Consider the following 16901-nt stretch of genomic DNA (forward strand, 5'->3'; position numbering starts at 1 on the left):
TTGGTGGAGTCTTTCAGGTCTTCTACAGGGCATCATGTCATCTGCAAACAGTGGAAGTTTTACTTCTTCCTTGCTGATTTGGATGTCGTTTATTTCTTTTTGTTGTCTGATTGCTGAGGCTAAGACTTCCAATACTGTATTAAATAGTAATGGTGAAAATGGACATCACTATCTCGTTCCTGATCATAGGGGAAAGGCTCTGTTTTTCCCCATTGAGGATATTAGCTGTGGGTCTTTCATATATGGACTTTACAATGTTGAGGTACGTTCCATCTATCTCTGGTTTGTTGAGGGTTTTTATCAAGAATGGATGCTGCATTTTGTCAAATATTTTTTCTGCATCTATTGAGAGGATCATATGCTTCTTAGCTTTTCTTTTGTCAATGTGGTGTATCATGTTGATTAATTTGCAAATATTGAACCAGCCCTGCAGCCCAGAAATAAATCCCATTTGATTGTGGTGAATAATTCTTTTAATGTACTGTTGAATTCAATTTGCTACTATCTTGTCGAGAATTTTTTGCATCCATGTTCATCAGGGATATTGGCCTGTAATTCTCCCTTTTAGTGGGGTCTGCCATATAGAAATGACTGTTTCTGGTTTGTCTGGTTTTGGAATCAAGGTAATGTTGGCCTCGTGGGAGTATGGAAGTTTTCCTTCCATTTCTAGCTTTTGGAACAGTTTGAGAAGAATAAGTATTACATCTTCTTTAAATGTCTGGTAAAATTCCCCTGGTAAGCCACCTGGCCCTGGACTTTGGTTTGTTGGGAGATTTTTGATTCAATTTCTTTGCTGGTTATGGGTCTGTTCAAATTTTCTATTTCTTCCTCTGTTTCAGTTTTGGTAGTTTGTATGTTTCTAGGAATCTGCCCATTTCCTCCAGACTGCCCAGTTTATTAGCATATAATTTTTCATAATATTCTCTTAGATTGTATTTCTGTAATGTTTCTTGCTTCATTGATCTGTTCTACTGTTTTGTTTGTTTCTATATCATTTATTTCTGCTTTAGTCTTTATTACTTCCCTTCTGCTGGCTTTAGGCTTTATTTGCTATTCCTTTTCTAGCTCCTTTAGGTCTAAGGTTAGGCTGTGTATTTGAAACTTTTCTTGCATCTTGAGGTAGGCCTGTATTGCAATATACCTCCCTCCTAGGACTGCATCCCAAAGGTTTTGGACTGTCGTGTTTTCATTTTCATTGCTTCCATGTACTTTTTAAATTTCTTCTTTAATTTCCCGGTTAACCCATTCATTCTTTTTGTAGAATGTTCTGTAACCTCCATGTATTTGTAGTCTTTCCAAACTTTTTCTAGTGGTTGACTTCAAGTTTCATAGCATTGTGGTCTGAAAATATGCATGGTATATGATTTCAATCTTTTTGTATTTGTTGAGGGCTGATCTGTGACCCAGTATGTGATCTATTCTGGAGAATATTCCACGCGCACTTAGACAAAATTATAGAGTAAATTTCATCACATTGGATTTGGCAAGGTTTCTTAGATATGACACCAAAAGCATAGGCAACAACCCAAAATTGACAAATTGGACTTTACCAAAATTAAAATTTTTGTGCTTTAAAGAACACTATTTTAAAAAGTAGGAAAATGCCCCCCCAAAATTAAAAACTATTTGCAAATTACGAATCTGATAAGAGTCTAGTATCCAGAATATATATAAAGTATTCATACAACTCAACAGCAAAAAGACTAAATGATGGTTTTAATGAGTCATGTTCATATATGTAAAAGCATCTAGCATAAAACACTGTGCTAAATTCAGAAAGGTCATAAAACTGCATATATTCTCTCTTTAGAATTATGTATTATTCATTCCAACAGTTACTGAGTTGTTACTATGTGCTAGGTGCTGCCAACAAAGAAATAGCACAGCATTGTTCTACAGGATTACAGTTTAGTAAAGGAGACAAACACATACCCAATGTGTTTATGATAGAAGGATACACAATCACAACTGAAAAAAGCCCATGCCTATAAAGGGGCACAGAGAAAATGTTTATAATTAATGAAATATGTCATATAATCACAGAGAAAGCACAACTATCCTAATATAGTAGAGTAAGATGAACTGAGTATGTGCACGTGCATGCATACTGTCAGATTATTACTTCTGCCAGGAAGACGTCACAGTTTTTAAACAAAAAGGAGTTTACCAAATGAAGGTAAAACAATATTTTTAATAGGAGAACAGGATGCAGTTAGCCAGGATACAAAACAATAGAAAGTGACACACTATGGATGGAAATATAAACTGATACACCTCAGCAGGGGGCAGCTGACAAAAGCTAGCAAAATTGTAAACGTACATCCCATTGAAAAAGATCTCCAAAACAAATCAGTTGGGGGGTAAAGTACACAACAATCAAGCCCCCTTGTATGTAAAAGAGGGAGGGAAATAAGAACATATTTGTTTATGCCTCCTTGGCTTGTGTACTGCAAAATCTGCATCATCAATACCCACCCCCTTCCATAGTCTACTCTGCATCATGGGGCAGAAGTCTGGAACTACCCTTCCCAGACTCCCTTTCCCCTAAACGATTCAAGGCTAGCATCTGCCAATGAGGAACACTCATACAAGATTTAATGAACAGAAGGAAGAGCTATTATTGTTTGATGGCAACTGTGGGAAAATGCATGGGCAGACAACAGGCATAGGTCTGAGTAGCTGCTGCATAAGAATCATCCACTTTTTTCCAGACTCAGTATTGTACAATGTCAATTTTCCAAATTAAATCCATAATTTCAATGGAATACTAGTTAAACTCAATAATTTTCATGGGAATGTGAAATTTTAAAAAATGTATATAGAAAATCAAAGAGTAAGGAAAAGTCAATTATGGAAAAAAAATTGAATCTCACACCATATACAAAAATAAAATTCCAGGTGGGTCAGAAAACTAAGTGGGTAAAGAAACTGCAAATTTTAAGAAGAAACTGAATACTTTTAGAACCTTGATGGGTTTCTTACACAGGAAAGGAAAGAACATAAAATACTGTAAGTATGATTATGACACAATTTTAAAGTCCTGAACAAGATCCCGTAAATAAAGTGAAAACACTAGCAATATACCCAGATGTTTATATAGCAAAACCAATAAAATTCATAGTGAACACACACAAAAACATGACTGTGAGGTAAGAAAAAAACAAAATGGGCAATTCATACAAAAAATTCCAATTGGTCAAAACATGTGAAAATGTATGCAATCACACTAGGAACCTGGGAAATACAAATTAAAACAAGGTATTACTTTCACACACATCAAACTGTAAAAACCAAAGTCAAATTGAAACAACTATTAACAAGTCTGAGGGGCACTTGGGTGGCTCAGCTGATTAAGTGTCTGCCATCAGCTCAGGTCATGATCCCAGAGCCTGCTTCTCCCTCTACACCACCCCTTGCACCTCCCACCCCCAGCTCAGGCTCACTCACTCTCTCTCAAATAAATAAAATCTTTAAAAAAAAATTTTTTTTTTAAAGTTTGAGAGTAAAGAGACAATGTAACTGGTATAACCACTTGGGAGAAAATAAAAATCACAGAGTAAAGGTGAACATGTATATATGCTATGACCAAGTTAAGTCTACTTCTCCACATCAACCTCAGAGAAACTTTGATATGTACACAAGGAGACATACCAGAACATCTACTGCAGAACTATTTGTAATAGCTCAAAACTGTAAACTACCCAACAGCAGCATTAAGGAAAGAAACTGTTTATGTGCATGAGGAATATAGTAATTATAACAAATATATCAACACAGATAAATTGTTTAAACAGTGTTGCAAAAGACACATGCCATTTGAAAGTTTAGAAAACATAAAAATGATAGCATATATTATTTATGGATATATAAACATGTGTTAAAAAAAACTTTCAAGACAATTACCCAAGGAATGGGGCTCCAGCTGTACATATAACTATGTGTATATAAAACTGTTTTTAAAGAGACACAAAGGAAATATGGTAAAGTATTAATATCTGTTTGCTCCTGGTGGTGGGAATTTAGATTTCTAATGAATTTTATTTTATCCTGTGTGTCTGAAAATTACATTCAAATTTTAAAATACTGTCTAATTTTAAAATCTAATTAAAAAACTATCAAGATGTGGTGGCCCAAGGGGGCACCTGCACCCCAATGTTTGTAGTAGTGATGTCCACAATGGCCGAGCTGTGGGGGGAGCCCAGATGTCCATCGACAGATGAATGGATAAAGAACATGTGGCATATATATCCAATGGAATATTGTGCAGTCATCAAGGATCTTGCCATTTGCGGTGACATGGATAGAACTAGAGGGTATTACGCTAAGCGAAATAAGTCAATCAGAGAAAGACAACTGTCATGTGAACTCACTGATGTGTGGAATTTGAGAGGCAGGGCAGGGGATCATGGAGGAAGAGGGGAAAGGATGGGACGGGAGGAGGCCAGAGGGGGAGATAAACCATTGGAGACTCTTGATCTTGGGAAACAAACTGAGGGTTGCTGGAGGGGAGGGGGGGTGGGATGGATGGGGTGGCTGGGTGATGAACACTGGGGAGGGTATGTGTGGTGGTGAGCGCTGTGTATTGTGTAGGACTGATGAATCACAGACCTGTACCCTCGAAACAAATAATACATTATAGGTTAATAATAAAAAATAAATAAACTATCAAGAAAGATCATTCTCACAGATCAATGAAACCAGGAGCTGGTTTGCTGAAAAGACCAACAAAATGGATAGACCATTATCAGCCAGACACATCAAAAAAAGGGGGGGGGTAGGGACTCAAACAAAATCAGAAATGAAACAACTGACACCACAGAAACATAAAGGATTATAAAATAATATTATGAAAAATTACATGCCAACAAACTGGACAACCTGTAAGAAACGGATAAATTCCTAGAAATATATAACTTCCCAAAACTGAATCAAAAAGAAATAGAAAATTTGAAAATCATTAGCAAAGAAATTGAATCACTAAGAAAAAACTCACAACAAACAAAAGTCTAAGACCAGATGGCTTCACAGGTGAATTCTACCAAACATTTAAAGAAGACTCAATAATACTTATCCTTCTCAAACTTTTCCAAAAATAGAAGAGGAAGAAAAGCTTCCAAACTCATTCTGTGAGGACAGCACTACTCTGATACCAAAACCAGATAGACACTACAAAAAAAAAGAGAACTACAGGCCAATATCTCTGATGAACACAGATGCAAAAATCCTCAATAAAATATTAGCAAACTGAACCCCACAATACATTAAAAAAACCATTCACCACAATTAAGTAGGATTTATTCCTGGAATGAGAGGGTGGTTCAATATTCTCAAATCAATCAATGTGATATATCACATCAACAAGAGAAAGGATAAAAACCATATGATCATTTCAACAGATGCAGAGAAAGCATTTGACAAAGTAAAACATCCATTTATGACAGAAACTCTCAACAAAGTAGGTTTACAGGAAACATATCTCAACATAATAAAGGCCATACACAGAAAACCTCACAGCTAACATCATCCTCAATGGTGAAAAACTGAGAGCTTTTCTCCTAAGATGAAGAATAAGACAAGGATGGCCATTCTCATCACTTCTATTCAACGTAATACTGGAAGTTCTAACCACAGCAATCAGACAACAAAAAGAAACTGAAAGCATCCAAATTGGTAAGGAAGAAGTAAAACTTTCACTATTTGCAGATGACAGGATACTATATGTAGAAAACCCTAAATTTTACCAAGAAACTACCAGAACTCATCAATGAACTCAGTAAAGCTGCAGGACACAAAATCAATATACAGAAATCCATTGCATTCTATACACTAACGATGAAGTAGCAGAAAGAGAAAGAAAACAAAACCATTTACGTTTGCACCAATAAAATACCTAGGAATATCCTTATCCAGGGAGGTGAAAGACCTATACTCTGAAAACTATAAAACAATGATGAAAGAAAATTAAGGCAACACAAACAAATGGAAAGATAGTTCATGCTCATGGACTGGAAGAACAAATACTGCTAAAATGTCCATACGACCCAAAGCAATCTACAGATTTAATGCAATGTTGGTAAAAATACCAGCAGCATTTTTCATAGAACTAAAACTAATAATCCTAAAATTTGTATGGAACCACAAAAGACCCCAAATAGTCGAAGAAATCTTGAAAAAGAAGAACAAAGCTAGAGGTGTCACAATACCAGACTTCAAGACAGACTACAAACCTGTAGTAATCAAAACAGTATGTATGGTACTGCACAGAAATAGACATAGATCAATGGAACAAAACAGAAAGCCCAGAAATAAACCCATAATTATAATGGTCAATTCATCTTCAACAAAGAAGACAAGAATATGCAATGTGAAAAAGACAGTCTCTTCAACAAATGGTGCTGAGAAAACTGGAAAGCTACATGTAAAGGAATGAAACTGGACCACTTTCTTACCCTATACAAAAAATAAACTCAAATGGATTAAGGGCCTAAATGTGAGACTTGAAACCAAAAATTCCTAGAAGAAAGCACAGGCAGTAATCTCTCTGACATTGGCCATAGCAATATTGTTTTAGATGTCTCCTGAGGCAAGGGAAACAAAAGCAAAAATAAACTACTGGGACTACATCAAAATAAAAAGCTTCTGCATAGCAAAGGAAACAATCAAAAAAACTAAAAAGTCACCTACTGAATGGGAGAAGATATTTGCAAATGACATATCCAATAAAGAGTTAGTGTCCAAAATATATAAAGAACTGATGTAATCCCACACCAGAAAACCCTAAATAATCCAATTAAAATATGAGCAGAAGACTTGAAAGAAAACATACAGATGGCCAACAGACAAATCAAGAGATACTCAACATCACTCATCATCAGGGAAATGGAAACCAAAACCACAATGAGATATCACCTCACACCTCTCAGAATGGCTAAAATCAAAAACACAAGAAACAAGTGCTGGTGAGGATGTAGAGAAAAAGGAACCCTCATTCACTGCTGATGGGAATGCAAACTGGTACAGCCACTGTGGAAAACAGTATGGAGGTTCCTCAAAAAATTAAAAATAGAACTACCCTATGACCTAGTGATTGCACTACTGGGTATTTGACCCAAAAATACAAAAACACTAATTCAAAGGAATACACATGCACCCCTATGTTTACTGCAGTATTATTTACAATAGCCAAACTATGGAAGCAGCCTACGTGTCCACTAATAGACAAATGAACAAAGAAGATGTGATATATATATGCATAATGGAATAATATTCAGCCATAAAAAGATTGAAATGATGCCACTTGCAACAACATGGATGGATGAGAGAGTATAATGCTAAGTGAAATACATTAGTCAGAGAAAGACAAATACCATATGATTTCACTCATGTGGAATGTAAGAAACAAAGAAAAAACTGAACTGAAATGGGGGCAAGACTGGAAAAGGGTATACTGGTCAGAGAACTACTACATCAATCCAAATAAGATACGACAGCAGCATGAACTAAGACCATGAACATGAAAAGAGAGGAATCTATATTATATATACATACGAATTAGGACCAGAGAGTTCTTCACACAGTTATGAAACACTGGTATTCCTATGGGTCATTTTCTTGGATCTCCTATATTGTTGAAATGTTTGTGCATATACACTAAACCAAAGTAAAAGAAAAAAAAAAAACAACAGTCCCCTGATGTGAGCTTGATTTTTAGACTGTCTTATAAATTTAAGTTCAGTTACACCACTTTCTAGGTTAGGAACCTAGAAGGAACTTAGGCTGCCTTTCTATAAAACTATTTAGTAAAAATCAAAGCCTGAGGAGCCTCGACCCAGAAGCTCTGCGCTTCTATTATTAAATCTGATACACAGTATTATTATCATGTCTGTATCACTAACACAACGTACCAAAGACACATTCTCGTCAACCTACACCAAATTTGTCACTTTCACTATTTGTGTATCACACAAAAGCGGACAGCTTATAAACAAAAATTCATCATCTCAGGGCGCCTGGGTGGCTCAGTCAGTTGGGTGTCTGCCTTTGGCTCAGGTCATGGTCCTAGTGCCCCTGGATCAAGCCCCACATTGGGCTCCCTGCTCGGCAGGGAGTCTGCTTCTCCCTCCCACTCGTGCTCTCTCTCGCTTGCTCATACTCTCAAATAAATAAATAAATAAATAAAATCTTTAAAAAAAATAAAGTTCATCATCTCTAATCATCACTTGAAAATAATTCCACAGACACAGGCTTCAATAGTCATTAACACTGGATCCAAACAGAATTACAGGCAAAAACATTGCAAATTCCAAAAAGACACATAAGAACACTTAAGATTATGAGTTAACCCCATTGAATAGCAATGTCCTGATACATATAATTTGACAGTACCTTTCATCAAAACTAAGACTTCAGATGGTTTCATCTAGTGTATGTGTTTATGCCTATGCCTTCACACACATTCATGAGAATGTACAGACAGAAGACAACACAAACAGACCCAACTCTGATTAAGAAAGAGAATGCAGCCCAGAGGTCCATCAGGTCACCACTCCAATTCCAATCACAAAGCACTGCAGCAAGACCCTAGGACCCTGAAGAAACACCATATGAAATGTACTGCTCTCAATTACCAAAAATATGTTAAGCTCTAGCAGTCATTTATATATCTATGGATATATAGCCATTTATGTATGTGTATAGATATAGATATGGTTTTTTGTTTGTTTAAATGGTAAGGTAATGCAAGTTTTAGGACTGAACTCTAGTTTCTTTCAACGCTGTCTACTTATCAGCGTAAACTGCCTAAGAGAGACTTTACTAAAAAAAAAAGAGAGAGAGAGAGAAGGGAGGAAGGAAGAAAACAATGTACTTTCTTTACCTTCTGCTCTACTTAATGCTTACACAGAGCTGCTTTTCGGTTTGTAATGCCAAGGTCATTGCCCTTCAGAAACTCCACACGCGTCTTCCGCTTGGAAAAGGAAAACCAATTTGTTCCTGTTAACTCTGAAGTACAGAAAAATTGTCATCTTTTGAGAATCATTCATTTTTAGATGCAAAGATGTCGGTATTATAACTTTGGCTGTTTGGCTGATACAGCATTTTCTTCAGTGGTGTGATGGAGATATATCTTTCTGGGTATCACTTAGCATAATCCAGTTAGTTATTTATATTGACTATCATCATTTTTGTGTTTCTTCTCTTTTTAGTCCTTTATAGAACCATTTTCCCTCTTTTGTTCCTGCTCCTAACTTTTGCCCTGCCTTAGTCTTTTATAAGATTAAGTCAGAAGCAACTAAATCTTTGACTTACATACATAAATGACTGCACAGCTACTCAGTCTCTAGCAGTTACATGAAACGGTCAAGTTTTGAGTTAAAACAGATCTAGGATTAGTGACTTGGTGAAGTCTAAAAACTAAAATGACTTGGTAAAGTCATTTAATCTCTTTGAGTCTGAATCCCCTTAACTGTAATAGGAATAATATCACTTACCTCAAATTCATATAAAGCACTCACTACACTTTAAGTACTTAATAAGCATAAATCCCTTCCCCATCTTCTTCCTCTTTCTTTCTTCCACCAATCCCCAGAATAGCTGCTGTGTCTCTTGTCTTTAAGAAACAATACAGAAAAGCAGACATTGGGGGCGCCTAGATGGCTCAGTCAGTTAAGCGCCTGCCTTTGGCTCAGGTCATGATTTCAAGGTCCTGGGATCGAGCCCCACATCGGGCTCCCTGCTCAGTGGGGAGTTTGCTTCTGCTTCTCCCTCGGCCTCTTATCCCCCTCCTTCCCCTGCTAATGCTCTCGCTCTCTCTCTCCCTCTCAAATAAATAAAGTCTTTAAAAAAGGAAATAAAAGAAAGGAAAGTAGACTTCGGGAGGTTAAAAAAAAATCTTTCTAGATCGTATTAAGGTACCTCAGGTAGTAGCCAAAAAGGGGGCAGAAAAGGGGTAAGAAGAGGCCAGGGCTCCGAACACTATTCAACTAAGAGAGCTTTGCCTTTGTCATAAGATTTCAGTATACTACAGGCTGCATGTGGTTAAATGGATCCAGTGGCTTTTAACAAATTAATTCTGAAAAATCACCATTGTTGACAATCCCACCTTTCCCCAATACATACATATACACAAAAACTGCACCTTCAAGGGCCTCCAATGTGGCTCTCTTCCTCTATGGTTAATTTCTTCCCTGTCAGAGGGTTTCCCCAGCACATCTGTCAAAAGCAACCAGTACTGCTCAAGGCCCTGCTCAATCCTTTCTGCTCCCGCAAAAAGGGGAATTTTTTAAAGCTACTAGGGGACTATCTCACATAGGAGAAGGATGGAATAACTAAACCATGGCAAGGAAAGGAATGCAGACGGGCATCAGGAATAACTGGAGCCACACACTCACAAAGCCAAGACACCAGCTTGTCAGATAGTAGGCATCACTCTCTCAGTGTGGTCCAGCTTCCTTCAAAGAACACTGACATGCGCAGCTCTCAAGTACTGCATCTTTCTGTATCTATCACCACAGAAGGATGATTCTCTCTCCTGGATTAAGTTAAAAACTCCCAGGGAATTCTGACTGGCCTATGTGAAGGGAGGTAGGGGGTGACCAAGTAGTGGAGAACTCTGGGAAGTCCCATTAGAACCATGTGATGAGATAGAGAAAGATGGAGAGATAGAACCCAAGACACAAACATGGCAGATAATACAAAACAATGTAACTATGCAGTGGGACAGTAGAAAAAGCAATTTTGGGAATCAAAGAGATCTCGGTTAAAATTCTTTTTTGATCAACTAGCCAGCAATAAACCTGGGCAAGTTATAATCTCTGAATTAGTTTCCTCATCTATAAAATGAGATTAAATTAAGATTTAGGAAAAAATTCACAAAGTTCCTAGTATAATTCCAGTATATAATAAGGCATAAAGACAGAAGTGTTTTATTAGCTAATTCATTAAATCTTACTTTTTTCACCAGTAAAGTTACAAATACTTACCTAAATGCTTACACACTCACTGTATTAAAGTGTTTATGAAACTTCTTGGTATGTAACATGTATTCTTCTGTCATTAAGCATCATAGAAATTCAATCTGTGGGAATCAATCTGATGCTTGATTATCTCCAGGAAGAAGTATTCTATGCCATCTTTAAACTAGGAAAATTCTTCTTTACACTGAGCTGAAATCTCTTCCTGTAGTTTTCACCTACTAGTTCTTAGTCTGACATATGATAAAAGTTCATTCCTACTTCTGCATGGCAGACCTCCAAATATTTGAGGCAGCCATGATGCCCCCTATCTCCCTGCCTAGGATAATTTTCCCAGCTGTACATTCCTATTTGCCTTATTCATTTCATATATTCAATTTAAAGTGTATTTCCCTTCTGAACGTGTACCTATAGCCAGAAATGTGGTAATTCAGGTGCAGAATATTCAGAACTGAGGCCTCCTTGTCATTTTCCTTGTACAAACCACTACACTTCTTTTTGTCACATGTGTTGATAAGCCAACATGTACCCACCACATTCCACCCTCCATCAACAATATGTTATTGGAATTAGTTTTTGGATGGAAAGACATGATCTTACATTTTTCCCTATTCAATTTCCCTTTGATTCAGCTGATCACATCAGCCTATCAAGATCAATCCTCTTAGTTCCTTAATCTGTCATCAAAAATCTTCATTCAGTCAATATTGATGTTCAGCGATATTTCTGGGTCTCTTCCTTCCAAGTTATGGCAGAATTACACTTCCCTACGACCCAACACCCAAATTGGATGTAGTCATATAGCTTGCTTTGATCAATTAAATGTGAGTTGAAGTGATGCGACAGAAGGCTTTGAGGGCTGAGCAGTAATTCATAAATTCCCTTTCTCCTACCACAAATACGAGCAAGGTTTCAGAAGTTAAAAACTCCAGCCTGGGTTCCTGAATGAGGACAACACAAAGCAGAGTACCCTGCTGACCTGATAATGGACATGTACTATAAGCAATAAATAAATCTCTTTATTTTTAAGCTACTAAGATTTGGGCATTATTACTACAGTAAAATCTAGCCCATCCCTGCAAATGCACTATCCCTCCCATATCCATGCTATCAGCAAATCTGAGGAGTATGCCTTAAATCTCTTGTAATCCATTTAAGATAGCAGGCTTCATACACAAAAAGAGTTGGGCTCCAATGAGGCTAATTCTTAATGATTAGTGCCTCACCTCTCCTGAAAACAAGTAACTTTTTAAATAATTTATTCAAGAATCTCACTTGAAAGTCACATCAAGCTCTATAATTTTCCTTGTTCCCCTTAGTGAAAAATGGAGTAAACTTTCTTTATGCACGTCTCTCCCTAACTCCACAAGACCTGAAAACATTAAGTCAGAAAATTCAATTTTCAAATTCTTACAATCTAATGATATAATTCACGTAAGTCAAGAACAAATACTTGCTATTTTAAGACATTATTCATTTATTTGAGAGACAGAGCACAAGTGGGGGGAGGGGCAGAGGAAGAGGGAGAGGGAGCAGCAGACTCCCCACTGAGCAAGGGAGCCCAACATGGGGCTCGATCCAAGGACCCCTGGGATCATGACCTGAGCAGAAGGCAGATGCTTAACTGACTGAGCCACCCAGGTGCTCCAATACTTGCTATTTTTAATCATCTCCTTGGATTTCAACTCCCTCATTCTGTCATCTCTCACTATTTTGCTTTAACCCCAAGACTGACCTTTGATGGACATGGCCATTCAGAGGAATCCTTTCCTTCCAATGTAATATTCATGTCTTCCCACACTGGGCTGTTTTCACTATCCTGTGCTATTCACTCACTGCTTAAAATCTATTCAACATTTACCAAGTACCTAATATGTATTATGCAGCTGCTGAGTCTGGGACATGATCTCTGCTCTCAAGGAACTTTCAGTGAAAAATGTCAACCAAACACTAGAGAAGTGGTTAAGAATCACAATACAAGGTGTCTTGAATATCCTACTTAAATAGCATAATATGGTGCCTAGGAACATAAACTTTGAAATCAGACAATCCTGAATTTAGGTCCTGGTCTCAGCTTCCTCATCTAGAAAACTGGAATAATTAATAGCAAAGGACTGTTTAAAGAATTAAATCAGACAGCATATTAATGGACTTAGATGTATTTAATGCTAATATTACCCTGAAGATAATGGCTAGTAAATGAAAAACTGATACACTGATATTAATCATATTTATATTTTAGAAACATGCTCTGGATCCAGTAGCCAGAATAAATTAAAGGATGAGGCTAAAGTCCAGAAAAACAGTTAAAGCTGTTGCAGGAATCAAAGGTTCAGGTGGACAGAATGAGAGAAAACTCACCAAAAGGTTTTAGTCTTAGCACTGATAATAACTGTATAATCTTGTGCAAGCTAACATCATCTCCAGGCCTCAGGTTCTCTCGTCTAAGATTTTACCTACATGATTAAAATTTCCAGTGTACCACTTGTCTTTAATGACTTCACTTTATATATCTATAATGTCACTTAGAGGCATCTGTTACACGAGTATCTTTAACAACAACAAAAACTCCAAAGAATAATTAGATGCTAATTAGTTACCTTTAAAAGCAAGCAGAAAAACACAAAAGGTGTGCACAAGGTCAAGGACTGGAAGAAAACTACACCTGTGATTAGGCTTTCTCAGAAACAGCAAAACAAAACAAAAACAAAAACAAACCCTGTTTTAAATCTACAAACTGAGTTAAATCTTCTTTGCAATGTAGGTGGTCTTTATCACTTTGTAAATAAAAGCCCCACAGTTTTCCATGGACATGTAAAATTTTCAAGATACATTTTCCATAGTAAGTCTTTGGGTAAACAAATTTCTAAATCACCTAATACCATTTCCCATTTAATTTCTCTATCAGTTAAAACTAACAGACAAGAAAAAGAAAAGGCATCATCACAACTGGAAAAGAAGAAGTAAAATTAGATCTGTTCATAGACGACACGACCTTACAGGTAGAAAAACCCAAAGATTACACACACACACACACACACACACACACATACAACACACACACACAATATATATATATATTCAACTATACATATAGTTGTATGTATACAGTTATTAGAACTAATAAATGAATTCAGCAAAGTCTCAGGATACAAAAACAACACACAAAAATTAGTTGTTTTTTTATACACTAACAACAAACAATCCAAAAAGGAAATTAAGAAAACAATTCCATTTACAGCAGCATCAAAGAGAATGAAATACTTGGGAATAAACTTAATCAAGGAGGCAAAAGACCTGTACACTGAAAACTACTTTTAACACTGCTGAAAAAAATTAAAGACAATACAAATAAATATAAAAATATTCTGTGTTCATGGACTGGAATACTTAATATTGTTAAAATGTCCTTACCTGAACAGAGCAATCTACAGATTCAATAAAATGCCTATCAAAATTCCAACACTGTTTTTTATAAATTAAAAAAAAAAACAAAAAAAAAAACACCATCCTAAAGTCTACATGGAATCTCAAGGGATTCCAAAAAGCCAAAATAATCTTGGGGGGGGGGGGGAGAGAAAGAACAAATTTGTAGGTTTCACATTTCCTTATTCCAAAACTTACTACAAAGCCACAATAATCAAAACAGTGTGGAACTGGCCATAAAGACAGCCATACAGACCAAAAGAATAGAACAGAGCCCAGAAATAAACCCTTCCATACCTGTGTGATGAAATGATTTTAACTAGGGTGCCAAGACCATTCAATGGGGTCTTTTCATGGGGCGCCTGGGTAGCTCAGTTGTTAAGCGTCTGCCTATGGCTCAGGGCATGATCCCAGAGTTCTGGGATCGAGCCCCGCGTCAGGCTCCTCCGCTGGGAGCCTGCTTCTTCCTCTCCCACTCCCCCTGCTTGTGTTCCCTCTCTCACTGGCTGTCTCTGTCAAATAAATAAATAAATAATCTTAAAAAAAAGGGAGGGGTCTTTTTAACAAACGGTGTTAGGAAAACTGCATTACCACAAGCAAAGAATGAGGGTGGTTCCTTACCTCACACCATACACAAAAATTAATTCAAAATGGATCAAAGACGTAAACACAAGAGTTAAAATTATTTAAAAAAAACCTCTTAGGAAAAAAACAAAGGAAAAACTTCATGACACTGGATTCTGCAATGAGAAATGTACAGGCAACAAAAGAAAGAATAGATAAACTCAATCAAAATTTAAAACTTTCGTGCATGAAAAGACACCAGCAATGGAGTGATAAAGCAACCTACTGAATGGGAGAACATATTTGCAAATCAAGTATCTAATAAGGAGTTAACATCCAGGGGCGCCTGGGTGGCGCAGTCATTTAAGCACCTGCCTTCAGCTCAGGGCGTCTTCCCAGAGTTCTGGGATCGAGCCCCACATCAGGCTCCTCTGCTAGGAGCCTGCTTCTTCCTCTTCCACTCCCCCTGCTTGTGTTCCCTCTCTCGCTGGCTGTCTCTGTCAAATAAATAAAATAAAAATCTTAAAAAAAAAAAAATAAGGAGTTAACATCCAGAATATATAAAGAACTCCTACAACTCAAAAACAGCAACAAAACAATCCAATTAAAAAAATGGGTAAAGTACTTGAACAAACATTTCTCCAAAGACACACAAATGGCAATAAGCACATGAAAAAATGCTCAGTATCACTAATAATTAGGGAAATGCAAATCAAAACCACAAAATACCACTTCATACACATTAGAATTGCAATTATTTTTTTAAAAATTACAAATGTGGGCAAGGATGCAGAGAAACTGAAACTCCTTTGCATAGCTAGTGAGAATGTTAAATGGTAGGGGCACCTGGGTGGCTCAGTCAGTTAAGCAACTGCCTTCAGCTCAGATCATAATCCAGGAGTCCCAGAATGGAGCCCCACATCAGGCTCCCTGCTCAGAGGAAAGCCTGCTTCTCTCTCTGCCCTTCACCCTGCTCATGCTCGCTCGTGCTCTCTCTCAAAGGAAAAAAAAAAAAAAAAAGTTAAATGGTCCAGCCACTAATGCATAGATAATAGTATGGTGTTTCCTCAAATATTAAACAGAATTTCCATATGATCCAGCAATTACAGTCCTGTGGATATACCCAAAAGAACTGAAATCAGGAACTGAAACATCCTCATACACAAGTTTCAACCAGCATTATTCACAAGAACCAAAAGGATACTTGGGAAGCAACCCAAGTGTCCACAGATGTCTTAACTGATTAACAAAATGTGGCACATACATACACTGAAATGTTGTTCACCCTTAAAAAGTAAAGATATTTCGACACATTCTATAACATGGATAGGCCTTGAAGACACTATACTAAGTAAAATAAGACATAGTATATTAAGTAAAATATTATACTAAGTAAAATAAGTCAATCACAAAAGGATGTGGGATTTTTTGACAAAACACTATTTGTGAGGGCTTAGGGGATGAAGGGAATGAAAAGTTAACATTCAATGTGTATGGAGTTTCATTTTGTGAAGATTAAAAAAAGTTGTGGAGATAGATGGTGATGATGGCTGTACAACAATGTGAGTGTATTTAATGTCAATGGATTGTACAAATGTTTAAAATGATAAATTTCATGTATGTACATTTTAACACAATAAAAATTTTTTGTTTTTATGTAAATGAATAATTTAGATCTTATTATTTTATATATATACATATATATACACACACACACATTTTTAGAAGGCGGGGGAGCGCACGTGCACAGGGGAGGGGCAGAGGGAGAGAGAGAATCCCAAGCAGGCTCCATCCCCCCAGCACAGAGCCTGAGGCGGGGCTTAATCCCAGAACCTTGAGACCATGACCTGAGCCTAAATCAAGAGTTGGATGCCCAACTGACTGAGCCACCCAGGCATCCCAGAATAATATATATTTTTGTTTAATTTTGGAATAATTTTT

General features: G+C 36.9%; 1 protein-coding gene across 4 annotated transcripts in view; it reads right to left on the minus strand.

Annotated features, from left to right (window-relative positions):
• Positions 1-16901, minus strand: part of ANKRD28 (ankyrin repeat domain 28) — a 192383-nt gene that overhangs the window by 148221 nt on the left and 27261 nt on the right. The window lies entirely within an intron of this gene.

This window comes from Ursus arctos, unplaced genomic scaffold (genome assembly GCF_023065955.2).
Source record: "Ursus arctos isolate Adak ecotype North America unplaced genomic scaffold, UrsArc2.0 scaffold_20, whole genome shotgun sequence".
Classification (NCBI taxonomy): Eukaryota; Metazoa; Chordata; class Mammalia; order Carnivora; family Ursidae; genus Ursus; species Ursus arctos.